General features: G+C 49.8%; 1 pseudogene; it reads right to left on the reverse strand.

The window, feature by feature from the left end:
- Window positions 1-8,415: 8,415 nt before the first annotated feature.
- LOC136578012 (mitochondrial dynamics protein MID49-like) lies at window positions 8,416-11,383 on the reverse strand (annotated as a pseudogene).
- Window positions 11,384-11,660: the final 277 nt, after the last annotated feature.

Raw genomic sequence — 11,660 nt, forward strand, 5'->3', positions numbered from 1 at the left:
GACAGAGGGGTAAGGAGGAGGACAGAGGGGTCTGGAGGAGGACAGAGGGGTCTGGAGAGCACAGAGGGGTCTGCAAGAGGGCAGAGGAGTATGAAGGAGGACAGAGGGGTCTGGAGGGCACAGAGGAATCTGCAGGAGGACAGAGGGGTATGGAGGAGGACAAAGGGGTCTGGAGGGCACAGAGGGCTCTGCAGGAGGACAGAGGGGTATGGAGGAGGACAGAGGGGTCTGGAGGGCACAGAGGGGTCTGGAGGGCACAGAGGATCTGGAGGAGGACAGAGGGGTCTGGAGGAGGACAGAGGGGTCTGGAGGAGGACAGAGGGGTCTGGGGGAGGACAGAGGGGTCTGGGGGAGGACAGAGGGGTCTGCAAGAGAACAGAGGGGTCTGGAGGAGGACAGAGGGGTCTGGAGGAGGACAGAGGGGTCTGGAGGAGGACAGAGGGGTATGGAGGAGGACAGAGCGGTATGGAGGAGGACAGAGCGGTATGGAGGAGGACAGAGCGGTCTGGAGGAGGACAGAGGGGTCTGGAGGAGGACAGAGGGGTCTGGAGGAGGACAGAGTGGTCTGCAAGAGGAGAGAGGGGTCTGCAAGAGAACAGAGGGGTCTGGAGGAAGACAGAGGGGTCTACAAGAGGACAGAGGTCTCTGGAGGGCACAGAGGGGTCTGCAGGAGGACAGAGGGGTAAGGAGGAGGACAGAGGGGTCTGGAGGATAGAGGAATATGGAGGAGGACAGAGGGGTCTGGAGGAGGACAGAGGGGTCTGCAAGAGGACAGAGGGGTCTGTAGGAGGACAGAGGGGTCTGGAGAGCACAGAGGGGTCTGCAAGAGGGCAGAGGAGTATGAAGGAGGACAGAGGGGTCTGGAGGGCACAGAGGAATCTGCAGGAGGACAGAGGGGTATGGAGGAGGACAAAGGGGTCTGGAGGGCACAGAGGGCTCTGCAGGAGGACAGAGGGGTATGGAGGGCGACAGAGGGGTCTGGAGGGCACAGAGGGGTCTGGAGGGCACAGAGAGGTATGGAGGAGGACAGAGGAGTTTGGAGAAGAACAGGGGTCTGGAGGGCACAGAGTGGTTTGTAGGCGTAATGAGTGGTCTGGAGGAGGAAAAAGCGGTCTGGAGGAGGAAAGAGGGGCCTGGAGGAGGAAAGAGGGGCCTGGAGGGCACAGAGGGGTCTGGCAGCAGCTTTTTCGCTGCTGTACATTCAAAACACATGCCCACCCGCTCTCAGTATGTATGTGTATGGGGGTGTTGGGCAATATACCCTCTATTGGCCTCCATTGGGTGAATGGGGGCCTGATGCTATGTTTGGTGTATATGCCAAGAGAATTCCAGGTGCATACGTTGTATGTTGTATGTGTTCACAAAATGTGATCTGAGTCTAATGTGTGGCTGCGGGATGCCCTGTAATTTGTCTTGCTTGCCTCCCGTAGTTTCTTATGGACCATGGGGCTATCGCGTTAAGGACTTTTGGAAAATAAGACATCAGAGAGTCTAATGTGTGGCTGCGGGATGCCCTGTAATTTGTCTTGCTTGCCTCCCGTAGTTTCTTATGGACCATGGGGCTATCGCGTTAAGGACTTTTGGAAAATAAGACATCAGAGAGACATTCTCTACCTCTTCTATGAGGACATGTTAGAGGTGAGGAGATTACGTCAGAATAGGCTTCTTTATACAAATGTGGCCGTCTTGTGAGAGCTGATCAGAACTTCTAAACTTCTACTTAGGACCCAAAGCGAGAAATCAGAAAAGTGATGAAGTACATAGGGAAGGATCTACCCGATGATGTTCTGGAGAAGATCCACCAGCGTACAACCCCATGGCCAACTACAGCACCATCCCGAGCTCCGTCATGGACCAAACCATCTCACCCTTCATGAGGAAAGGTATGAATGCTTACCTCCCATTAATGTCTATTACAGTAACATCTATGTCTGCCATCCTAGTCACTAAATCTTGTACTTCCTTCATTCCAGGAACCTGCGGAGACTAGAAGAGTCATTTCACAGTGGCTCAAAATGAAATATTTGATGAATATTACAAGAAGGGGATGTCTGACACCGACCTGACCTTCCGCTTCTAGGAGCATGAAATCACCTGTATACACCTGTATACATTTTTAGAACTTTTTAGATTCGGATTCTACTCTTTTTGGCCTTTTATCTTTTTGGTATTAGATCTAGTATTACTATTCCCTGTATGGAAGACACAGGATCCTCCTCCTCGCATTCATTTACAACCTGAATTGTCTTTTGTACCTGTTAAATGTTAATTATGTGTAACAATATCCTAATTGTGTTTGTTTATAGTCAGGAGTGCATTGCCCTCTGACACACAAAAAGGAACCTATCCCTGTAATGTAAGGAGCTGTAAGACCTGCTCACATAAACTGACTGTGGACAGGATACGGATCCCCAACACACAGCAGGACTATAAGATCCCGGGGATATTCACATGTTCCACGTCCAATGTTGTGTACCTGATCCTGTGCAGTAAATGTCCTGTTGGGGGGCTTTATATCGGGGAAACAGGACAAAAACTGAGAGCCAGGATGAGATCTCATCACCACTCAATTAAAGAGGGAAAGACGGAATTACCTGCGCCTAAACATTTTTCTAGTCACGGACACAACATAGCACAGATGGGATGAGAGTTATCATATTTAAGGGCAACTTCAAGTCTCAGCGTCACAGAAGAATTTGGGAGTATTAATTTATGGCCATTTTTAATACCCTCAAGAATAAAATGACCTCGGAGTGGGGTTCTTGTATCAGGGGAGAATATGCAAAATCTGAAGTAGAGCTAACACACAGGCCTGGTGACCCCCTAATATCAATTTAGAGACCATATAACTGTCATATTCCTTAGCAGTGGACTAATTAAGTATTTACTTCTCTGCTCATCTTGTCTGGTGTTTGTTACCATGCAGGGTGGCGCAGGGTCCCGTGGTCGGCGCGCGTCGCTCTGGTGTCGGCTCCGGCGTCCTGGAGCTCCGGAGTCGGTGCTCGCCCGGCAGCGTGGGGCAGCCAGTGTGCGGCGGCGTGGGCGTGTCCGCCCGTAGGGTGCCGCCCGCACTCCTCCATCTTTCTTATGCAGCTGTGGGAGAGTCGGCTCCTCCCACTCTCTGCCCCTGGGCTGAGTCTTGCAGTTATAAGGCTGGCAGTGACCTGAGCTCACTGCCAGTTATTGGTTCTGTCAGCGTCTAGTAGGTCCTGTCTGTCTCAGTTCAGCCTCTAGTTTGTTTGTCAGCTCCTTTTTTCTCCAGCTTTGCTTTTGCTCTGCCTTTTCTGACGGTCATTTCCATCTGCCTTTCTGTCGGCACTCTGTCCCCTACTAGTTAGATCCATCTTGTGCAGTCGCCAGGTCCCTAGCCAGGGTAGGGACCGCCATCCAGTTGTCCGCCTGGGGTTAGCCAGGACCGAGGCAAGTAGGCAGGGACAGTGGGGTGCGGGAAGTTCAGGGCACCCCACCTGGCACTCGGGGGTCAGAGTGCCGTAACATAATTACTGGTCCTTAAACTGTTTTCTATGGAGGCGATCAGCGCCCTTGCGAACCAGCTGCAAGCCCTGGTGCCGGTGGTCCAGGATTTATCCGCCCATATGGCAGCCCAGGAGCAGCGGGTGTTGTCACAGGGTCCGGACGCCTTAACCAGCCCAGAACCTAAGTGCCCTCTTCCCGAGGTGTTTTCTGGGGAGAGGAACAAATGTTTTGTTTTCCAACAGGCGTGTCGCTTGTTTTTTCGGATGCGCCCCCGTTCTTCCGGGTCGGAGGCCCAGAGGGTCGGGCTTATAATGTCCCTGCTGCGGGGCTTTTTCCATCGCCGAGGGTTCCTCCTGCCTGCAGTCCGTGAACTCCTTTTTCCAGGAACTCGGGGGTATCTTTGACGAAGTGGACCGAGCGGGGTTGGCGGTTTCGCGCCTGTTGGCGCTGCATCAAGGGTCATTTTGTGTGGAGGCTTATTGCTCCATCTTCAGACGCTATGCGGGGGATACGGCATGGAACGATAGCGTTCTGAAAGACGTTTTTTCTGCAGTGCCTCTTGGACGCAGTAAAAGACCTGTTGATTTCCCACCCCGTTCCCGGGTCTTTAAGGGAGGCAATGGAGCTAGCGGTGAAGGCAGATAGGAGGCTCAGGTCTAGGAAGCAAGACAGGCAGGCCCGTAGAGTCAGGGAGGTCGTTTGCCCTGGTCCCTCTTCTTCCTTACCAGTCTCTGTTCCCGAGCCGATGGATGTGGATCCGCTGGACACCAAAGAGCGATGCCGGATCCGATTGTTGCATAGTCTCTGCCTCTACTGCGGGAAAGCTAGACATCGGGTGATAACCTGCCCCCTGAGGTCTCAACGCTCGCAGCCGGAACCATCGGAAAACTCAGAGTCCTAGGCAATTGTAGGGAGCATCGCCTAGGACTTCAGGTACTTCCTAAACTTTTGGTACCGTGTCAGGTTAGATTCCGGGATTTTTCCCGATCAGGGCAAGCGTTTATTGATTCTGGAGCAGCCGCTAACTTGATAAGCCTGTGTTTTGTCCGATCCCTGATGGATGAATTTGTGGCGCTGAAGACGCCAATTCATTTTACCAGTATTGATGCTACCCCTCTCTCCACAGGCCTGGTATGATGGAGGACCCCAGGATTACAGTTCACAGTGGGGATTCTCCACTCGGAAGAACTGTCTTTCCTGGTTATGGAAAAAATGTCGGTTGATGTGGTGCTTGGTATGCCCTGGTTGGCACTGCACAATCCCCAATTTGATTGGTCCACCTGGGAGTTGACTCATTGGGGATCATCCTGTCATAATCACCTATCTACTATAGCCATGTGCTCCGCAGATACAGTGCTCATTCCGGAGTATTTGTCAGACTTTCAGGATGTATTCTCCAAAAAACTGTCTGAGGCTCTACCTCCCCATAGGGAGTGGGACTATGGTATTGATCTGATTCCCGACAGTCTCATCCCTAAGGGAGCCATTTTCAATTTGTCAGGCCATGAGCATGAGGCCTTCAAGTCCTATATCTCAGAGGCTCTGGCAAACCGACATATCTGGCCGTCCAGGTCCCCTGCCGGGGCAGGTCTCTTCTTTGTAGAGAAGAAGGACGGGACACTAAGGCCTTGTTTGGATTATCGGGCCTTGAATAAAATCACAGTGAAGAACCAGTGCTCCTTGCCCCTAATTCCTGACTTGTTGAATCAGGTGGTAGGGGCCCACTGGTTCTCCAAACTGGACTTACGGGGGGCTTACAATTTAATTCGCATTAGAGAGGGAGATGAATGGAAGACGGCGTTCAACACCCCGTTAGGACATTTTGAATGTCTGGTCATGCCTTTCAGACTCTGTAACGCCCCCGCTGTGTTTCAGGGTTTTATGAACGCGGTCTTTCATGACTTCCTGGGGGTATTTCTGGTCATATATCTTGATGACATTCTGGTGTACTCGCCTGACTGGGATTCACATGTGCGGCACCAGAGGTTGGTCCTGACCCGTTTGCGCGAGTATCAAAGTTAGAGAAATGCACATTTGGTTCTAAACAAGTATCTTCCTTGGTTATGTAATTTCACCCACGGAGATTCAGATGGAGTCTGATAAAGTAGCAGCAATCTCCCAATGGGTCAGACCAGACAACCTTAAGGCTCTCCAGCGGTTCTTAGGTTTTGCAAATTTTTACCGCAAATTCATTAGGAATTACTCGGTTATTGCTCAACCCCTGACCGATCTGACTAAGAAGGGGGCCGACTTGGAAAAATGGTCGCCTGCAGCCCTTGAGGCCTTTAGTCATCTAAAAGGGCCATTTACGACTGCCCCGGTGCTAATACAGCCGGACGCACGACTACCCTTTTTCATTGAGGTAGATGCGTCTGAAGTGGGGAGAGGAGCAGTATTGTCGCAGGAAGTCAGTGGGAGATCTGGGTATAGCCCATGTGTGTTCTTTTCGCGGAAGTTTAATTCAGCAGAACGCAACTATGACGTGGGTAACCGTGAATTACTGGCTATCAAATGGGCTCTGGAAGAGTGGCGACACCATCTTGAGGGTGCTAGACACCCAATTACCGTGTATACTGATCACAAGAATCTGGTATATCTCGCCAATGCTAAAAGACTCACAGCTCGTCAAGCCAGGTGGGCGTTGTTCTTCGCCAGGTTTAATTTCGTCATGACATATATCCCAGGAGAGAAGAACGTGAAGGCGGACGCCCTGTCACGGAGTTTCGGGGTGCCAGATAGTGAGACTATGACTCCCGAGAATATCTTGGCCCCTGGCGTGGTGGTGGCAGCTGTAGAGTCTAACTTCGTCCCTCAACTACAGAATGCTCAGCAGGACGCTCCTTCGGGGGTGCTGGAGGGCAGATGGTTTGTGCCAGAGACCTTACGTCTTAGAGCACAGGTGTCAAACACAAGGCCCGCGGGCCGAATCCGGCCCGCCGCCTCATTTTCTGTGGCCCGCCGGCTATGCAGTAAGTTCCCTCACCTCCGTGCTGAAGTCAGTAGGCGATCTTCACTCAGCTTGTTTTGTCTAGTGCAGACAGTAATAGAGGAGTGCCGATAGCAGACTGACAACGGCCGCGGAGGAGGGAAGAAGAGTGCAGAGAACATGATCTGTGCAGCAGGAGAGCGACGCTGAGGAGGAGCAGCTCCAGGGTGAGAGCCTGGTCAGCGCTGACCTCCTCTCACTGGCGCAAGAAGGACTGAGAGCAGCCAGTATACCAGCCAGTGGGACCATATTGGATGCAGATAAGTATAAATATGTGTATCAAAATGCAGAAGTGTCCTTGTGTGCATATGTGTCTGTATGTATATATGTGTGTGTCTGTATGTATATATGTGTGTGTCTGTATGTATATATGTCTAATAGCGTGCGTATATGTTTAGAATGGTGTGCGCCTGTGCGTGTGAATGCGCAGAATGGTGTGCGTCTGCGCAGAATGGTGTGCGTCTGTGCGTGCGTCTGCGCAGAATGGAGTGCGTGCGTCTGCGCAGAATGGAGTGCGTGCGCCTGCGCAGAATGGTGTGCGTCTGTGTGTGTGTATGTGCAGAATGGTGTGCGTCTGTATGCGCAGAATGGTGTGCGTCTGTATGCGCAGAATGGTGTGCATCTGTATGCGCAGAATGGTGTGCGTCTGTATGCGCAGAATGGTGTGCGTCTGTGCGTTTGTATGCGCAGAATGGTGTGCGTCTGTATGCGCAGAATGGTGTGCGTGCGTCTGCGCAGCATGGTGTGCATGCGTCTGCGCCGAATGGTGTGCGTCTGTGCGTATGCGCAGAATAGTGTGCGTCTGTATGCGCAGAATGGTGTGCGTGCGTCTGAGCAGCACGGTGTGCGTGCGTCTGCGCCGAATGGTGTGCGTGCGTCTGCGCCGAATGGTGTGCGTCTGCGCCGAATGGTGTGCGTGCGTCTGCGCCGAATGGTGTGCGTCTGTGCGTGAGTATGCGCAAAATGTGTGCGTCACTGGCCACTATGGAGGACCTTACTACCAATCAGGCCACTGTGGGATTCACTTCTACTTTACTGTCTTACAGTTAGAATCGGCCCTTTGAAGGCACCCATAAGGCTGATGTGGCCCTCGGTGAAAATGAGTTTGACACCCCTGCTATAAGCGCTGTACAAACGATAAGGCATGGCAATGTAAAAAATGTAAAAAAAACCCCTTTTTTTATGCTTTTTCTAATATTAGCATAAAAAAATGGGGAAAAAAATTAAAACCCCACATATTGGGTATTGACGCGTCCGTAACAACGTGTACAAAAAGTTGAACACGCTTTTTATTTTGTACGACAAAAAGCGTAAAAAAAAACGCTTAAAAAAAAAGAGGAAAAATGCTAATTTTTAGCATTTTGCCTCCCAAAAAATGCAATAAAAGTGATCAAAAAAGACGCACATTCCCCAAAATGGTACCAATAAAAACTACAGCTCGTCTCACAAGAAATAAGCCCTCATAGAGCTCCGTACATAGAAAAATAAAAAAGAGTTACAGGACTTTGAATGCAGCTATAGAGAAAAAAAAGATTTCCCAAAAAAAGGGGGTTTTATTGCAAAAAAGTGTAAAAACCTAAAAAAAATATAACAATTTTGGTATGTTGTTACCGTACCGACCCGCAGAAACAATTTAGTGTCATGTATGCTGCATGATTAACACTGTAAAAAAAAGAAAAAAGAAATCTATGTCAGAATTGATGCGTTTTCTCTCCCTGTTATCATAAAAAAAATAATAAAAGTTTTACGATATAGTCTATGTACCCGAAAGTGGCACCGATAAAAACTACAGCTCGCCACGCAAAAAACAAGCCCTTATACGGCCGCGTCGACGGAAAAATAAAAAAGTTATGGCTTTTGAAAAATGGAGATGGAAAAATACCAAAAAAAATCGCTTGGTCCTCAACGCCAAAATAGGCCGTGTCATTAAGGGGTTAAACAACCTCATTTTCTCAGCAAGAGGGGCTGGGATCAGAAAAAAAAACCTGATACAGTCCAAAGCCGATCTCCTCCTTCATCAGGGGCGAGAATAAATTGACTTCTTCGTTAAAATAGCAAGGGAGGGTCCTGCTGCGCAGATACCCGATGAGCGCCTCTATGACCTGTAGTAAGCGGTCGGCTATACTAGACTCTGACCAATCAGATGAGTCATTACTGACATGGAGAAGAACACGTCTTAGATGGGTTGAAGACAGTTGGCCAAGTCCTGAGCGCTGATGGCCGATATTCTTTAGTATGTGTAGGCGCTTCTGTTGAATCGTTGCTGTCTAGGCCCTGGAGCCGGAGAATCTCCTCGAGGTAAAAGGTCCTTTGCCAGGGGTTTTCGGACGGGGCGGTAGAGTGGGGGTATGCCAGCAGGATAATGTCTTTGGATCAGCCTAAGGTCATGAGTGGCAACAACCGGCCAAACATTGCACTCAAGGACCGTCCCGATCGATGGCCAGTTAATGGACGATGTGATGGTCTTGTGCAAGGACTCCACGATTATCCTGGTAGAAAGGTAGCCCCCCAACATATACCTGTCCCATGGACTAAGCCCCCAGACTGTATACTCAAGAATAACCCTTTTAATTATCCAAAATAGAGGGTCATTGAGGATAGAGCGCCATTGAGGATAGAGCGCCATTGAGATGGTCCACAGATCCGGTTCAAGTATTAGAGGCAGTAATACGTAAGCCTGGTCCAAACTGGTAACGGGGAGGCCATTACCCAGGGAACCCCCCAACTGCATGGCGAACAAAGGCATTTCGGGGTGCTTTGCCTTCAGAAAGTCCTGTAGTTCGCTAACAAAGTCCATCAGCAGCTGTCTGGCCACTTGTGTCTTGTCTTCGGGCACAACTGCTTTGTGGATGTAGTAATGCAGGAGGGTCTCCCGTACGGTGAGGCACATAGGGGTCTTCTCAGCAGCAGGGGGTTGTGGAGGATCACTGCTCGAAGCTGCGACATCTGGAAGGATGGAAAGAAAAGAATCAGGCTCTCCTTCGCTCCATCTCTTGCTATAAAAGGAACCGGTCAACTCCGAACGGCACTGAACACTAAGTTATAGTGTGTGGGGAGGCGGCGGGAGTCAGGGGGGATGTATTACCTTTACTCACCTACTCCTGCACTGCTCCACTCACCTGCTCCTAGTAAAGTCCGCACGCAGTCAAAAAAATAGGACCATTTTCAGAGCGCTGTGCGAACACAGTCCCATAGGCTTCCAGGGGAGAGCGTGTGCACAGCAGTTTGAAAAGAGCTTGGACACGGCAGGAGGGTCAAAAAGAAAAATACATTTTTTTGGCTCTCCCAAGGTGTCCACGATCCGTCCAAAAATCTGACTCTTTTCAAACTGCTGTGCCTCCCCCAGATTCTCAGGGGCGTAGCATTTAGGAATATGTAGCGTTCACGCTCCCTAAGGGACATTCATAGAAGATTAGACGACAGTTTCTCACACAAAAAAGCTGCAAATTTTTGCACGTGGGGATCTGAGCAAAAACGGGCAACTTTTTCACTTTCTAGGTCACTGACTACCAATTATTTTTTAAAGAGCGTGGCTTGTCAGAAAGGGGGTGTGGCTAGCACAGAGACACATTTATGTATAATATACGCTGGTGTAAACTATACCAGAAATGAACACCAGCTCGGATCCTGCATACATTTCTGATTAGGTGCATGGAGGAGCTGAGATGTGCCTAATATATGAAGAGTTGTGCTCCTACTCATGTATTAGGTGCGTCATGCCCCGCTGGAAATATTAAGACCAGCACTTGAAATACGGGGCTTAATAACATTTCCCTGGTGTTGTAGTCTGAAGTAGAAATAAACCAGATTTCTGTTAGCAGCTTTGGGTATGACTGGAGTAGAGATGTGATATAGCATATTATATATGATATTATATCCACTGGTGAGGACACTTTCGGTTCCTCTGCTGACCCGTGACAGGCGGGTCGGGCTCGGGTGCTGCTAATGCACTGCTCAAGTCCGGGCAGGTTGCTTTTCACAGACGTTTGGGGGAGGCCTTCATCGGAACGGCTTACTTCCAGCTTTCTTCTATGGTTTTCTCTTCCACTTTCTCGTCAGGGGGCGATGCTGCTCGGTGAATCAGCTGCAGACAATAGGAGTAGAATTAGCCATAATCATGTGCAGAATCAGCTTTACAGCAATGACTCATTTAAAGGGACCATGACCCAAATGGATATGTATTTTTCATTTACACAGTGCCAAATTTGAAATCTCCTTTAACGGGGTCTTTCCCATTAATGACATTCTTCACTTTTTTACACGAAAGGCAATATATGTTTGATCACTGGGGGTCCAACTGCTGGAACTCCCAGCGATCCTGAAACTAGCTCATCCGAATGCCCCATATGAATAGAGCAGCAGTGCGTATGTTGAACCGCTCCCCCGTTCCCTGCTACTATGGGAAGAAGGGAGATGGATGTCCTTGGCAATCTCCTTCTGTCCCATAGAAGTGAATGAGACAGTAGTCATGCCTGTCCATCGCCACTCCATTCATGTGAGGCATTTGGGTGCACCAGGCTCAGAGTCGCTGAGGGTCCCAGCAGTCAGACATGTATCCCCTATTCTGTAGACAGGGAATAGAGCTCTGAAGTGCTAAAACCCCTTTGAGTATAATTTACCACTTACATATAATTCCTGAGTTATATCATGTCTTATACTCCAGTCACACATAAAGCGGCAAAAAGGGGGGCAGCTTTTTGCCACAAACGGCTAATCGCACCGCGGGAACTTACTTTTTTTGTTCGCAATGCATAGCCAATCGCACCGCAGGTACATTTTTCTTTGTTCACTACACATGGCCAATCGCACCACGGGCACTTCTTTTTGCCACACTTGGCCAATCGCAAGGTGGGCACCTTTTTTTCGTTTCCCCACACACAGTCAATCGCACCTTGGGCACCTTACGGCTAATCGCGCCATGGTCACCACTCTTTTTCGTTTGCCACACACGGCCAATTGCACCATGGGCACCTTTTTCTTTGTTCGCCACACACGGCCAATCGCACTGCGAACACCTTTTTTTTGTTCACCACATGCAGCCAATTGCACCGCATTGAGATGCAGCAGATGTCAGTCCGGAGGCAATGGGTCCCAGAGAAAAACACATAGTGTCCCAGTAAAAATAACACCCCCCTAGTGTCCCCAGTAGTAATAGTACCCCTAGTAATAATGCCCTCATAGTAGCCCTAGTAGTAAT

Source organism: Eleutherodactylus coqui, chromosome 8 (genome assembly GCF_035609145.1).
Source record: "Eleutherodactylus coqui strain aEleCoq1 chromosome 8, aEleCoq1.hap1, whole genome shotgun sequence".
Lineage (NCBI taxonomy): Eukaryota > Metazoa > Chordata > Amphibia > Anura > Eleutherodactylidae > Eleutherodactylus > Eleutherodactylus coqui.